At 37.2% G+C, this 17,291-nt stretch overlaps 1 long non-coding RNA gene across 3 annotated transcripts in view; it reads right to left on the bottom strand.

The window, feature by feature from the left end:
* LOC104006747 (uncharacterized) overlaps window positions 1–17,291 on the bottom strand; it is a 71,467-nt gene that overhangs the window by 19,034 nt on the left and 35,142 nt on the right. For 2 of the 3 annotated variants that reach the window (XR_001718317.3, XR_010157926.1), the window contains exon 8: window positions 2,075–2,159. The exons of the other annotated variant lie outside the window; for it this stretch is intronic. This is a non-coding gene — a long non-coding RNA (uncharacterized LOC104006747). The remainder of the gene's footprint in view (window positions 1–2,074; window positions 2,160–17,291) is intronic. 3 annotated transcript variants of the gene reach the window in all.

Raw genomic sequence — 17,291 nt, 5'->3', positions numbered from 1 at the left:
ACACTATCGGTTTCTCTATCCTACAAACTTTACTAGCTGACTTCACTCGTAAATGGAGCATTTAGATGTAAAAGTAAAGTAACTGGACTAGAAATGGAATAAAGTCCTAGTGTTTTTGTTTTGTTTTGCTGTTAAATTGGTTACCAGTTAACTGGGTCGCTTTAGGCAAACAGTTCAATCTCTTAATTTGGCTTGATTCAAACATCTGTGAAGCACCCTGCTTTCAAGTTCAACAAAATGTTTACTGATATGCTATATGCTCCCTGTAGCTAAACTACTTTGGGATGCTAGGTTGAATACGTCGCGGTTACTTATCCAGTATCTCTTTATTTCTTTAAAGAAAATAACAATGGTTAAAACTAATCAGCATCAAGTCAATAGTGTACTGAACACCAACTCTTTGCCAGGCTAGAATTTTAGCATCAAAGATGAATAAATGGACCTGCCATATAAGAATTCAAAATATGATAAGGGAACAATTCATACCCTGCAACCCCCAAGAAATTACATAGTACCTGCAATACCGATTTCACAGGGCTGCTTTGCAGGCAAAGGGCCTGGACTACAATCTGGTCTCTCCACTAAGCAGTCGTGTAACTTTACAAGTCAACAAACAACTCTTAATCTCAGTTTTCTCACCAGTGCAATAGGAATAATAGCAGTAGCTGGCTCTTATGGTCACTATGAGGCTTAAATGCCATAATTAATATAAAATCATTATTGTTACACCAGATGGTAAGCTTTAAATATTAACTGCTAGTTATTGTTACAATCAAATAAGTGTAAAATGTTAGAATACTGTAAAGAGGAATATATAAAGTGTCCTTTAATAATAATATAAAAGGATATATATATTCTGTTGTAAATAAGATAATAAAAATTGCTACGGGTTATATTATGTCCCTCCCTAGTTTTTGTGTTACCTCCAAATTTATATGTTGAAGTCCTAACCCTCAGAACCTCAGAATGTGACTGCGTGTGGACAGATAGACTTTAAAGAGGTGAGTCAGGCTAAGTGAGGTTGTTAGAGTTGGTGCTAATCCTATCCGATTGATGTCCTCATAAGAAGAGGAAATTTGGACACACGAACAGCCACCAGGGATGTGCACACACCATGTGAGGACACAGAGAGATGGCAGCTATCCGCAAGCCAAAAAGAGAGGCCTCAGGAGAAACCAAACCTGCCAACACCTTGATCTTGGACACTCAACCTCCAGAACTGTGAGAAATTAAATCTCTATTGTTTAAAAGCTCTCCAGTCTGTGACATTTTATGGCAGCCCTAGAAAATCAATACAAAAATAAAAGTATATAATATAATATAAATAAATGCTCATACAATAATAATTTCAAAAGATATACACAGATCTTAAATATGTTAGCTTCTGAAAACATACACTTTTTAAACTTATTTTTTAATATAAATAAATGTACAGAATAAAGAAATATTCACATAACTAAAGAGTATAAAATAAAATGTAGGTCCCTCTTAAGTTCTATTTGAAATGGATAAACAGTATTATCAATATATTTCTGGGCAAAATATATAAAGCAGGAATATGTTTTGTTTGATACATGGATGGCCAATGATTCACATACCTTCGAGCACAACATTTAATCAAGGGCTCTCATTCATTATTATTACCACCTAAGTAAAATATCCACATAGTTCCAGAAATCTAAGCCAGTGAAAAGAAGTTATCCACTGTTTTTTCAGACGGAACATGTGATACAGCATCCAACACAGAGCCTCTTGCACAGTATGAGCTCAACAAATATCTGTCTGTTAATTTAATATGCTTGATTAATTATACCTTGGATAATAAGTTTTATAAACCAGATACATATGGTTTCACTGAATGTAATGAATTTTAATTTTTGGCCAGGTCTATATGTGTGCAGCTAGAAAGTGAAATAATATTTATGCTAGTTCTAAGCCTTTTGCTAAATACTTCTTAATGTTATCTGATTTAGTTCATTTGACACACATTCATTCCTACAGTCAGTGCCAAATAAAAATTTGCATTTAATTTTCTACAAGAGTCAGAGAATCTAAAAATAAGGATTGACTTTACCTGACAGATAAAATCTTTGGGCCAAAGGGTTCATCTCAATCCAATTACAGTTTTCCTTAATATTCTGAAGATTCTCTGCAGCTTCCTAAGATACAGCAGAAAAGGCAAAGAATTACAGAGATTTTGTTTAAAATCATGGTGCCTGCCTGTAGTGATTGTATTATGCTGGGCAACCCATTTATGCTCAGCATCCTTTCTGCATGTGTACATGGGAATGATACTGTCTCAGATTCCAAATAATATAGGAGTATTTGTTTCAGTTCTGTGTATTGGCCAATTGATTCTTTTGCTCATCTTGCCTGTGCTCTTTCTGGAGGCTATGTTCAGCTGAGGGGGGGGGGGGTCCCCTGGGGGCTGGGCCCACCTGGGCATAGCTGGGCTCACCTGGACCTTATTCTGGGTGTGTGACAGTTGAGTGGGCCTTTTGGCCCAGTGACTTGCTTCTCTTCCTCGTGGCTTCCCAGCTCCAAAACTGTTTGATGAGAGTACAGGCTTTATTTAAAAATATCTTATTTAATATTGTGATATTCCCTTATTAGAATTTATTTATTTGCATTTTAATTATAATAGATAACTTTAATGTTTTTGGAGAAAAGTCTTCTTTGAAAAGACATATGAAAAATAATTTTCATTTTTTACATTTACTTTAGATAAATAATGAAAATATATTCAAAATTAATTTTGTACATTTTTAGTATTTATAATTTATATCATTGTTGTCACTTGAACAAATTATTAATATGTGAACATTTTGATTAGAATACCTACCACAATTAGTGATTTTCCTAAGATTAATATTACAGAATTAATATCTAACAAGCTTATACATTTTGTGTTTTCATTTTCTTAGCCTAAAATCATTGAACTATATCAGAATACTCAGACATGCATGAAGAAAACACACTTCAGCTGTTTTTATTATTCCTCTGACTTCATATAAAAACCTTAGCTTAAATGTATGTTTAGATTTTGTCAACAGGAAGGCATCTTTCTTACAAAATGATTTATTCTATTTAGAGTTTGTTAAATTGTTGTATAACTTTTCTATTTTTATCCATATCTATGTGGATTTACATTTGTTCTCTTGGCCTAAACCATTGCAAATATTAGGGGTGGATCCGGTTATTGAAATATCTAAAGCAAAGGAATAGCATCTCAATACTATGTTTGAGAAAGATTATTTTAGTGTATTCAATAAAACCACTTAGAAGGCTGGTCTCCTTCTATGTAAGTGGTGTTTCACCCTGTAGCCTAAACTTCTGAGTTAACAGTCACATTTTCCCATATTGTATCCTTGGAGCCCTCCCACTATAGGTTTTCCAAACAGAAAGTTCCCAGCCATGGGCCTGTCCCTTTTCAGAACCGATATTTTTGACAACTCAGCCACAGGTATGGAAGGATAAGGGCAGAAGCCACATGGGGTCTTCAGGCTTAAGCTCTAGAACTTATGCAGTTTCACTTTCCATACAGTCTATCTGTGGAAGCCAGTCACAGGTACTTCATATTCAAAGGGTAGCTTAATAGGTTCCCTCCTGGATGGGTAAGGGAACAAAGTCTAATACACAGGGACACGAGAAGAACGAGAGGCTGTTAGCAAACTACCACAAAGATCTATGTCAGAATATTGTGTCCCTATCATGGGCTAGCCATCAGCATGCTAGGGACGCAGCCTCCCCTAACTGCATGCCCCAGCATATGTAATCAGAGAGGAATCATCAATTGAAAGGAAAATAGACATGCTAGGAGTAGACTCCAACTCTAAAATAATCACCGAGTACCCATATATTCCTTGGCCATAGTTTTAATTTAAAATAGCTTGAATTACAAACAGCCAATACTTGAAAATTCACTGAAAGTAATGTTTTCTGAATTTCCCCCCCGATTTCACTAAATATACATGCGATTGCCAGGTCTCCATGTTAGCGTATTATTTTATAGCATACCACTATCGGAATAATATGCCTGGGATGAGGTGATTCTCCTGTTTGACGTAAGTAATAAAAGTTTGGATCTACAGGACTGTTCATAGCAAAAACCTCATAAATGATTATAGCAACTACTAAGTTCAGCTTTTTATCTCTGTCCACCAACAGAGGCCTGTGTAGCCCATTTGAAGCACCTGTTACTCAGAGAGTGGACTGCACTGTATCTCATGTTGATACAACCCTTTTTTAGGGAGGAAGCATATCTTTCTGGAGAGTCGTTATCTCTCCATCAGATGAGATGGAAATTTAAAATGTGAATTCATCCTCTTTTAGGATTTAGAAAAAAATATTGCCTAAGACATACTTACATACTCAAACACTTTGTTGTTCATTTGAAATTAAATTTAACTGGCTCTTGGGTTTTTATTTGGAATCCTACCCTCTACGAATTTGAAGACAGAGAATTTATTCGTCTATTTTTTTAATATGTATTGTAGCCTTATGCATAATTGCTGAAACCTGGGAATATCCAAATATCCATCAGCTGGTGAATGGATAAACAAATTGTAGTAAATCCTCATAATGGAATACTATTCAGCAATAGAAATAAATTGACTACTAATACATGCCTATTTATAAATCTTTTCTTTGTTATTATTTTTAAATGTATACATAATTGTTGTAGACATTAATGGGGTACATGTGATATTTCCTACATGCATACAATGTGTAATAATCAAATCGGGGTAATTAGGATATCCCTCACCTCAAATATTTGTTAAAACTTTGTGTTGGGAAAATTTCAAATCTTCTCTTCTACCTTCTACTTTGAAGCCAGGGGATTTAAAAACAAACATTATTACTTCCCTTTTATTATTAATAGTACCCTTGATATAAATTTCTGAAACTTTATTTCCTTTCTAATTGCAACCAGTATCTTAGTTCATCCCTTATCATTTTTCACACAGGTAAACTGACCACCTACTAACTTCTTCATTTTTCCCCCCAGTCTCTTTCTCCTCTAGTCCCCTGTGCAGAAAGACATAGGAAGGACCTTTCCAAAACTGCTTCTTCCCAGGCTCAGGTTGCTTGAGAATCCAACCCAAAGCTGTGATAAACCCCACTCAAGGCTAACCATCTACATGAGACCCACAGTGAACAGGCATCTTAAGGGAAGTTAAAAAAAAAAACTTTGAAGAAGGAGTTTTAGTTTTTAAAACTAAACACTTTCGAGACTATTTTCCCATTTAAAAACTCAAAACTCCTAATTACCCATAAGAAAAATTTCAAACTTCTTAGTATGTCCTTCTAACTCCTGTCCCCAGCCTATCTCTGCCCTTTCTCCATTCTCATTTCTGTGAACTACCCTTCTCCAGCATTTCCCAAAATAGTGGGTCTAGGAGATATTTAAGTCTTGGATGAACAAATTCTATGACAACATAGAGGTTTCGAAAATACTGAGTTAAAAAGTTAGACTTCTCAATGGGGAAAAATTTAAGTAACTATAAAAATATGAACATCTTCAATGCTGCCATTGCCACTATGGGCATTTTTAATGCCTTTCATTCTTCCACTCTAATGTACAAAGCAAATACTGTACTTATTCATGTTTCAAGACAGGAGGTCAACTGGGTTTGTATAGCCACATTCATAATCTTTCCTCAGCCCTCCAGACAGAGTTCTTCCATTCCTCATTGTTTCCTAGTTAGGGTGAGCAACTTGGCCCAGTGCTCCCAGGGCTTTCCTGGTTTTAGCACTGAAAGTTGCACATCTAAGGTACTCCCCACAAATGCACTCCCAGCCCCAGACAAATCAGGATGGTTGGCTTCCAATCATCTACTTGATTAACTCTGACGCTTCAAAGACAGTGCCTGTATTTCCATTATCATTATTTTTATTTATTTATTTATATCCCCAATGTTAGTCCAGTGTCAGATAGTTTTAAAATACGTAATAAATGTTTCTTTTGTTGTTGTTGTTCTCTAGGCCTTTTATTATTATTATTATTATTTTCACTTTTGGAAATTTTTTAAAATTATACTTTAAGTTCTGGGATACATGTGCAGAACATGCAGGTTTGTTACCTAGGCATACACGTGTCATGGTGGTTTGCTGCACCCATCAACCCGTCATCTACATTAGGTATTTATCCTAAGGCTACCCCTCCCCTAGCCCCCTACCCTCCGACAGGCCCTGGTGTGTGATGTTCCCCTCTCTGTGTCCACAGGTTCTCACTGTTCAGCTACCACTTATTAGTGAGAACATGCGGCGTTTGGTTTTCTGTTCTTGTGTTAGTTTGCTGAGAATGATGGTTTCCAGCTTCATCCATGTCCCTGCAAAGGACATGAACTCATCCTTTTTATGGCTGCATAGTATTCCATGGTGTATCTGTGCCATATTTTCTTTATCTAGTCTATCATTGATGGGCTTTGGGGTTCGTTCCAAGTCTTTGCTATTGTGAACAGTGCTGCAATAAACATATGTGTGCATGTAATAAATGTTTCTTGAATGACGATGAAATAGAGCATAAGAGAGGTTTACTGAAAGGAAGAGTGAAGGGAGAGGAGAGGATAAGGGCCACCCAAGGGGAGAAATACACTGTAGAACATTGGAAGAGCAGTGTAATGTTAGTCATGGCTCAGAGGAGTGACCTCAACCCTGCTACACATCATAGTCCTCTGCAAAGCCGTTTAGAAATACTAATGCTTGGACTCTACCAATTGGACAAAATCTCTAGACATATGGCCCTGCTAAAGCATTTTTAAAAAGCTCTCCCAGGTATTTCTAAAGTGCAACCAGAGTATAGAACCACTAGCTTGAGGCCTCCCAAAGGCAGGCAAAAAACCTGAAGTGGCAGGAATCTGAAACAAAAATCAAACAAAACATAAAATTAAAAGATATTCCGAGGAGGTGTGAGTCTAATGCACTTCTCTAATAACCTCACTTTGGAGGGTCTCCTATTGCTATGGTTGTTCCTGTTGCTGCTTCTTACGCATAATTATCTTCTCAATTACATGAGTTCCTGGCTAATTTCTAGAGTGAAGAAACTGAAAGTCAGAGGAATACTGTGGTTGAGTGTCCCTACGATCTAGGTAGGGATGATGAATCTGTCTTAAAACTCATTGTTTGGAAAAATAAGTAGCATCCAAATGCCGGGTAAAGAAAATTGTTAATGTTAGCAATTTTGTTAACATATCCAGGAAGCAGACTTACTACTGGCAGGCTAAATAAATGTGTACCACGCATGACCTTCAAAACCATTGATCTTAAAGGTTATAAACAGTACCCAACTGACCCATTGGTCTATGTCCTCGGAGTAAGAGATCTTTCGATGTCTAGTCCACTTTGTAGTACATTGCTGCCAATGAGGAAGCCTACTTTAAAAATATAGATATTGAACCAGGTTATATGTGATCATTAATCACAGACTCTCCCCAGGACAACCATCATAAATACTGCATCTGCATAAAATTCCCTGCTGAAATTGCCTTGCCATCTTTTCTGCCTTCTATGAAAAAGCAGATGCATTTGGAGGAAAAAGGAATCAAAAGAGCAGAGAAAGAAAACAAAGAATAGGAAACATGCTGCCCTTTAATATTTATCTTAAATTACTAAAAGAAATTAAATGTTTGAAAATCATTTTTAAAGTTATTTTCAGCTATATTTAAAGTTATTTTAAAAGAATTTTAAATGTGCTGGCATTGTCTCATAGCACTGTTTGATGGCAATACTAAGCAAGATACTCTAACTGAATTGTTTATATTTTGGTATTTTTCTGTTACCAACTACGTCTTCATAAGGCAATTACATTTTTTTGAGGGGCCAGAAGCTTATACAAAATGACAAATCCAAATTTATAATAAGTACAAGTTCTTGGAAGGGTCTCTGAAGCTTAAGCTTCCTCAGATATATGAAAATCTGTCCTGGCCCACCAGCAACATATTTGGAGATGTAAATGATATTTCTTTTCCTCTGTTTATTGTTTCTAAAAGGACATCAAATTATATAGCCTTGTATAGAATGCAGAATTGTGAAAATAAAAATTGAAAGATCTTTTTCATGGTCCCCTGTTTTCCCTTCTGGAGATCATTGCCTTCAGCAGCTAGTAGGCAAAATGTACCCGTTTTTAAATGGTGCTTTCAAAGAGTTACTTAAAATTTATTTTCTTTCTAAGTTCTCAGGTACATGTATTTTCAAGTGCTCAGATAAGTACATTATACTGTCAACTCTTGTTTACCAAAGGCTATTGTTTCAACTTGTGGGGTCTCCAAGTCCTTCTCATATTGATCTTTTTCTGTAAGTGTGCACTTGATTTGGGGAGCTTAGATGTATTAATACCACTGACCAATGACTGAATGGGCAACTCTGGAGTCAGACCCGGTTTGACTTCCTGTTCAGCCATGAAATGCATGTATGGCATTGGGCCAACTACTCAACTATGTTGATGTTCCCCATCTTCGAAATCAGGATACTAATGATAAGCAGCTAAGGAGATTGTTGCAAGGATAAAATGAAATGGTGCATGCAAACAACCCAGCAATGTTCTTGGGTATCATATATGCAAAAAACATGAAAAAACATCACATCAACTTCATGGTCATCATAATCATTACTAGCTTCATTTTCAATGTCACCAAGTGGCTAAAGGAATGGAGGTTATAAAAATTAATTTTTTTATTACTTACTAGTAGCTTGGTAGTAGGAGAACTTGAAATTACTGACTATAGTGAAATTTAGGGCATCCTGTGGAAAATGAAATTCCAAGTAACTGCCAAGTATACCAATATTTAAGCTATCCCAGAGGTCACAGAACAGACAGGCTCACAGAGCAAATTATCACACTGGTTATTAAATTAATTTAAAAAATACAGTAAGAGTAAGGAGAATAAATAGGGTGTTAATAATCTAGGGGTAACATCCTAGTGGGGTGGGAGGACAACATTACCTGAATCCTGGGGTACACAATGTTCATATGTCCCATCTCTGTACCATATCAGAATTCCCTGTGGGTGATGGAGTTGTAAAGGTCAGAGCAGAAATTTGAGCCAGGGGTCTCAGCAGATGGAAGACACCTGGAGTCAACACACAGTTGCACGCTCTGAAGCACACAGGGTAAGTCTATCTGGCCAATACCTGTAGCTTGCCAGTTAGCATGATGAGCAGCTACAATTTTATCTGTATTTCCAGACACAGGATATATGGGCCAGAATGGGTGTCACCCATGAATGGCTCAGGTAAAGCCTCAGTAATATTCATTGCCCACTTGGCCCTTCCATTCCATCCTATCCATCTTCTGAACACATAGGATCTGCTCACTTTATGCCCAGCCTATCTCCCAAGTTACTTTCACCTTTATCTAGTTTTATCTATCCTTCTTACTTTTCTTATTTTCTACAGCAGAATTGAATATTGTTAAATCATAGGATTATTTGATTTATACTTATCATGGTGGAGTGGAGTTGTTACAGCTCTGCTTTCAAACCAGCACACCTGGATTCAAATTCCAGTGCCATAACTTCCAAGATATGTAAACCTAGGTATATTACTTAATCTTTCCATGCTTCCGTTTCCTTCTCTGAAAAATGCAGATGATGATACAGATATTACCTACCTGGTAGGGTTGTTGTGCTGATTAAATGAGTTATTCAACTGAAGTGTTCAGAACAGTACCTGGCACTTAGTAAGGACTTGTTAAGCCACAGCTTTTCTGATTTCTAGCCTTTTGGAGAGTGAGCTCTTGGCTGGAAGCAGAGGCATCCTGGGAGGAGATGTCAATGGGTTTACAGATAGAAAAATAGGTCTTTGTATTTACAGAGAGCTTACAACTTACAAAGAATTGTAAAGTAAGCAATTATTTTAAAATTTCAACATAACCCTATAAAGTAGGTACATGACAACTATTTTGCAGATCATGAAACTGAACCTGAAGCTCAGGGAGTGAAATGACTTACCCAGAGGCATACACTTATTGTCAATACATGACTTGAATCCAGGCTATTCATCTTTGCTTTGTGCTTCTCTGTGTCAATATAGCTGCTGCACCCAAGGGGCTGGGAATAATCTTCCCTGCCTGAAAAATAAAGGGCTTCTCTTCCGACGTCCTCTTTATACTACACACTTAAACTAATGTTGTGAAACTCTTTATACAATCAAAGGGAAGACTTAAAAATTGCTTCTCCCCAACTCGTAACAGTGATTAATTGACACTATTTCATAAATGCCTTGGAACTGATTATTTCAGATCATTTCCTGGAGTAAAGTGTTTATAGTTGAGAAAGTTTGTAAGATTGGAAGGGTGGAGAACCTCCAAGGATTGATTCCAGCAAGAGTAGGCAGATTTTATCATTTGGCCTAAGATTGATGCAAATGATAATATTTACAAGTACAGATTTACCTTATTTCTAGGTGTAACCTATAGCGCTGAATGTTGCTATATTTAATACGTCATTGTAGTTCAATCTCTTTCATTCAAAATAGAGCTTAACAATGTGAGTAAAATATAGGCACAAAGGAGAAGGTATTCATGTATTTCATTAATCCATTTGCACAAATCTAAGTGTGGGCCTTGGTGAAAGCTCAAGAGTTCACCTTCTTTCCCCACTTGCCCTCTATGGAGGAATTGCACTGAGTCAATTGTCAGCAACTGCTATTAATGGGAAGAATACATTAATGTAAAGATGTTCTGAGCAGGTCAAAGAAAACCAAGTGGAAAGAAAGGAAATGATTCTCAACAGAACAGAATATGCTTACCACACACACACATACGTACACACAGAGTGCTGAGCAAAATTAAGCCAGCTGTCAAACCATAGTTCCACACTGTCACATTTGTGACCAACTTGGAAAATGACCCCATATTAGAAGAATCCTCTTTTCCGTAATGGTAGAGTGCATTTTTCAACCACCCTGGTGGATTCAAGAATTACCCACTTTTCAAATTCTAAGTAGTCAAGCACACCCTGGCAGACAGAGCCCCACACCAACCAGGTTTTATGACCATGCCCCAATCATAAAAAAAAAAAAAAAATCCACTCTGTATGAGGAGATAAGATGGAATTTTTTCTCAAGAATTTCAAAAGGCTGGGCACGGTTGGCTTACACCTGTAATCCTAACACTTCCGGAGGCCGAGGCAGGAGGATCACCTGAGGTCAGGAGGTCGAGACCAGCCTGGCCAGCATGGAGAAACCCTGTGTGTACTAAAAATACAAAAATTAGCCAGCCTGGTGGTGGGCGCCTGTAATCTCAGCTACTTGGGAGGCTGAGGCAGGAGAATTGCTTGAACCTGGGAGGTGGAGGTTGTAGTGAGCCAAGATCATACCACTGCACTCCAGCCTGGACAAGAGAGCAAGACTCCATCTAAAAAAAAATTCAAGGCCTTTACAATTAAATCAGGTAGTTAAATAGAAAAAAAAATTAAACATTTTGTAGTTTGTTGAAAACTATACTACAATTTTTAAAGTCACAAAGATAACTCTTGAGGTCTTGTGAGGAATGATTCATTGCCCCCAGAGTTTCTTCTCATATGGGAAGGATGGGTCGGGGTGAGGCCAGGACTGACTGAGGGAGAAAGATGCCCAACCCTTGGTCTCATGGTGGGAGAAGAATTTAAGAACCTGCTCATTGGCTCTCTCAGTTACTAGGAACTAGCTTCCCTTCAGATATTTTTGTGTGTGCCTTCCTATTCCTGAGCAGACTTACTCAGGTAAAGTGCTCACCTAAAATAATCGTATTTTTTTTAGTGCTGTATTTTACAGTGCTATATGGGTGTGTCAGTCAGCATTCAACCAGAGAAGCAAAGAAGACATATAGAGTGAGAGATTTGTTGCAAAATACTGGCTTATGTGATGGTGGCAAGTTCAAAAATCCACAGGGCAGGCCATCAGGGAGGGCAGGCTGGAACTCAGCCATGAGCAGAAGTTGCTATCCACAGGTAGAATTTCTTCTGTTTCAGAGAATCTTCAGTTCTGCTTTTAAAGCCTTTCAACTGATCAAATCAAACTCACCAGGTTATCTAGGACTATCTCCCTTACTTAAAAATCAACTTATTATGGACTTTAATCACATCTACAAAGGCCCTTCACAGCAACACCTAGATTAGTGTTTGATTGACCAACTAGAGATTGCAGCTTAGTCAAGTTGACATATCAAAAAGACCAATACATTGTGTATGTGCCAGGTGCTATTCTAAGGACTTCATGTATTTAAGCCTCTCAACAACCCTATGAGGAAACTGAGGCACAAGATAGTGAAGTAAATTGCTCAAGATTGTGTAACAAATAAATATTGAATGAGCATCCCAGCCCAGTGGGTCTGGTTCCAGAGATTATGTTTCAACCATGATTTTACTGATTTTCTTTGGATTCAAGCTTCTCAAGTGCATTTCAAAATACTTTCTAGAATGTTCGTGTTGTTTTTGTCAGTGTAAAATTGCTTTTTTAAATCAAAATTTCTCTTACTCCAGTAGACATTCTGACTCCTTTGTTTGCAATGTTGTTTTTATTTAAGGTCATGATGTTTCTGAGAGATAGGATTGTAATTACTCTCATAACTAATGACAAATATATAGATATGTACATAATTTCTGTATTTGGTATTAACTTACTTTGTTTAATCTTCATCGAAAACAATTGCATTTATAGTCTGTTTTATATATCTATTTCATAATGAATTCTATAGATGGAACAACTAAGCGTTTATTAATTTGAGGATCTGCCTTAGCTGAGAGATCTAGTGGCAGATTTAGAAATGTTATCTCATGTATTCCAAAAGGAAATGTTCTACGACCCAGCTAAAGTCTCTGTTTGCTGTTTGGGAATAGAAGTGGGCAATGGAAACAAGAACAGTAAGAACAGTTTGGAAGGCAAAAAAGAAAAAAAAAAGGCAACCAGGGCCCAAGTTCACAAAATAGTCTGGAAATTATGTGAGAACTTAATTATTTTGTATACAATATTTTGATGAATAATCACCAAGGAGAAGAAAAAGCTATCATTTGTGTCAGGACTTTGCGGTGGTTTAAAGAACACGTTGACGACCACACTTGGCATGTTTCTACAAGCTGTCAAGGTTGGGAGGAGATGAGTACTCGCCCATCCTGCTGACCTTCACAAGCCCATAAGGAAAAGACCTGAACAGGCAAGTGTGAGCACTCTTGAATATGTTTGCCAACCAGAGGGAACTGCTCTTACGAGCCTGCCAAGGTGACTTCTGCTAAAAATGCCAGCAATATCCCAGCTGTCCTGACCTAGGGGTGCAGCCACAACGAAGGAGGCTTGAGAGATGTCACCTCCCCCTACCCCACCCCAACCTGTCACTTTGAAGACGTGTCGCCTTCCCCCTCCTTCATTGAAATCTCACAGAGAAACATTTTATTCTCCAGATTACTGCTTTAGGAGATAGAAGGATAAAATAAAACTGCCATGGGGAAGGTACAGGTTTATTACTTATAAAATTTCTACCAGCAAATTGCCTCTTTCTTTCCTGCTTGCCTCCTTTTTCTTTCTTTTAAAATTGTTAAATATTTTCAATACATAAAAACAAAGTAACAGATATCTATGTACCTACCACTGAGATTAAGCAGATGTTAACATGGTTTGAATTATTTGCTTTAGATCTTTCTTAAAAGACATAAAACATTATAGAATTAGCTACAGCCTTACTCCCTATTTTTCTAATCTCTTGTTCCCTAGACAAACTACTATTTTGAAGTTGCTGTGTATCATTCCTATCCATTTTTCTGTGCTCAGACTCTTATCTTTTATTCAGTCAATCTATCATCTATTTATCTAGCCACATGATTCTGAGTGTTGATCATTATACGCGTTTGGCATCTTATTGTATATCTCTTTTGGCAATTGACTTTTCTTATTCAATTTTGTGTTCTTGAAATTTTTACATGATAACACGCGTAGATCTAGTTCATTCATTTCCTTTTTAAAATCTGTTTTGGTTTTTGTTTGCTATCACACACAACACTGCAATAAGCATTATTGTATGACTTTCTATGAACATGTGTTACAGTTTGAACAGAAAGAACACCCACCAGTAGAATAGTACAGTTATGTGGTGTGTGTATTGTGAACTTATATGATGTAACCAGATTGATTTCCAAAAGAATGGTGCTGATTTCATCTATCTCTTTCAATGTAGGCTGGACTGCCCCCTATCACATGACTGCAAGGTGATACCTTTCCATGGTACAGTACCACAGTTTGTTTAACCATTCACCCACGGCAGGACAATTGTGTTGTTTCCAGTTTGGAGTTATTTTGAATAAAGCCACTTCAAACATTTTCATAAAGGTTTTTTGTGGAACATAAGTTTTCATTTATCTGGGAGAAACGCCCAGGCATGCAACTGCCTGGTCACATGGTAGTTACATATGTAGTTTTGTAAGAAACTTTCATATTCTTTTTAGAGTGACTATACCATTTGACATTTCTATTAGCCATGCATGAGAGATTCTCTGCATCCTCACCAGCATTTACTATTTTCACTATTTTTTTAAATTTTCGTCATGTTGATATCTCATGGTTATATTTCATTGTGGTTTTAGATTGCATTTTTCTAATGGCTAATGATGTTGAATATCTTCTCATGTGCTTGGTTGCAGATTATACATCCTCTCAGGTGAAATAATCTATTCATGCCTTTTAAATGTTTTCTAATTACATTTTTTGTTCATTACTATTTAGATTTGAGAGTTCTTTATATATTCTAGATATGCAGTCATTTGTAGTATATGTGGTTTCCAAATATTTCCACCCATTCTTTTACTACATCCTCTTCAAAAGGTCTTTCACGATCCAAAAGTTATTTAGTTTTTTTTTTCTAATTCGATGATCTCTAATTTAATGAAATTTTCTCTTATGAATCACACTTTTGGTGTCAAGTCTGAAAACTGATTGCTTAGCTCTAGGTCTCAAAGATTTTCTTCTGTTTTTCTCTAAAAGTTTTACACACTTTGAGAAGCCAAGGTGGGAAGATCGCTTGAGCTCAGAATTTCCAGACCAGCCTGGGCAACATAGCAAAATTCCACCTCTACAAAAAAAAAAAAAAAAAGTTGGGCATGGTGGCAGGCACCTGTAGTCCCAGCTACTCAGGAGGCCGAGCCAAGAGGATTGCTTGAGCCCGGGAGGTGGAGGTCACAGTAAGCCGAGATCACGCCACTGCACTGCAACCTGGGGGACAGAGCCAGACCCTGTCTTAAAAAAAATTACAGTTTTACGTTTTTAATTTAAGCCTATGATCCATTTTGAATTAATTTTTTATAAGGTATGAGTTTAATTTGAGGTATTTTTTTTTCTTTCTTCTGAACTCCACCTGCTTTAGCACTATTGGTTGAAAAAGTAGTCTTTCCTCCATTGAATTTCTTATGAACCTGTGTGAAAAATATCAGGTGTATTTCTTGTGGGTCTATTTCTGGGTTCTCTTATGTTAGCATCCAACACCAAGAGCTCTCTCTTTCTCTCTGTCTCTCTCACCATACTTGTGAATTGAATAAATTACTGCCACAAGCTTTACACTGTCACTTTATTTACATGTCTATGCTGTTATTAGAGAGACTGGGCTTCCTAATTACCCCAAATACTGTTGGCAGGTCCCTATGTATTATGGAGTACCCAAAGTAAATCTCATATCGTAGCATCCTGTATTGCTTGTGTGGCATCCATTTTATCAGCTCAGCTGATTAAGTTCAAGATGAGAAATGGTGTGTTGCTGGAGATTCACTCACAAACTTTAGTCCTTCCATTTCCACTGACACCAAATGCAACACACTCTCCTGGAATATCATCAGGTTTCCTTTCCCAGTGGAATGTCTCAGCAGCACAGCTATAGTCATGCTTTTCAAAGCCAACCATTGAATTCAGGTTCTATGCTCCTGCCAACTAAATGCCTCATTGATTTTCCTTTATTGTTTCCAAATACATTGTGTAGATAAATGAGTGGTGGACAGGATTTAAAAGTTTGTATAAGGATTTAATGAAGATAAAAACCCAAATGTTTGGGTATTCATACATTGCTTATCCACTGTCTTTGGAAGCCAGTGGGAAAACATCCAAAAGGAGTCTTCTATTCTTTCCAACATTTGCTGCTCTAAGTTGGGTGGAAATAGCATTTGGTCCTGTTTGAATACTTATATGTTTTCAATTTTGGTCATAGCCAGAAACTGCCTCACTAAGCAATTCTGGGAAACACATAGGTACATCAAATTCTACTTGGATTTCCAAGAAGTTGGTGTGATGGGTTATAAATATGAGTATGCCCCATTTTGTTCAAAAGGGTCTGTATGACCAAAGTGATGAGAGTGGGAATTAAAGCAGTGGCTCAAAAGTTGTGAGGCTTAGCTTTGCAAAGATTTGCTTTGTAAATCTGTGTGGATACTTTGGTTCCCTGGTTCTTTCATTGGCAAAATTTACAAATTCTAGCTAACAGGTTTCTCAAGAAAAAAAAGTTTAGTGCTTTAGAAATACACAAGAACATCACACACTGGGGCCTGCCATGGGGTGGGGGGCTAGGGGAGGGATAGCATTAGGAGGAATACCTAATGTAGATGATGGGTTGATGGGTGCAGCAAACCACCATGGCACGTGTATACCTATGTAACAAACCTGCATGTTCTGCGCTTGTATCCCAGAACTTAAAGTATAATAAAAAAGGAAAGAAATACACAAGAAAATTATAAAATTGTTGATAGTTCATGACTTTCTCTGAGACCATACATGGTATGCAGAAGAATCCCAAAGTATTCACATTGTTAATACATGGCATCTAGAAGAGGGCCATTATCTCTGTAAGTCAATATCTCTAAGGACCTACACTGGCCAGTCTAAAGGAAAATTAGGTCCATAATGTCAGAAAATAAGACTCTATTACTTGTGTAAACTTCTCAATTGGAGATTCTTATTTCTTACTCTCCTAGATTCTGCTGACCATCAAACAACCATCAGGAAAGTCTTCCTCGAGCCCCATCTTACGCCACTCAATTGATCATACACCTGTAGGGAGGTTCCTAGTTTTTATGGCATCAAAATGGCACTTCAAATCCAACACCAGCAGCATTCCTTCTTCCTTAAAGCCTAATGACATGTTTTTATATATAATGGTTAATGTGGTGTTCAGTATGTTTCCCTAAATTTCAGCCTTCTGTGATTTTCAGAACATTTTCCCAAATGTCAACTGGGTGTTATTTATTGGCTAATCCCTCCATAATGAATATGCTGCTATCTGATAATCACAGAAATTCATGTCAAGCCAAACTTTGGACATAGATACCTCTGAATAAGTAAATAGA

The sequence above is a fragment of the Pan troglodytes genome, chromosome 5, assembly GCF_028858775.2.
Source record: "Pan troglodytes isolate AG18354 chromosome 5, NHGRI_mPanTro3-v2.0_pri, whole genome shotgun sequence".
NCBI classification, from domain to species: Eukaryota; Metazoa; Chordata; class Mammalia; order Primates; family Hominidae; genus Pan; species Pan troglodytes.
This window is presented reverse-complemented; position numbering and strand designations above follow the sequence as displayed.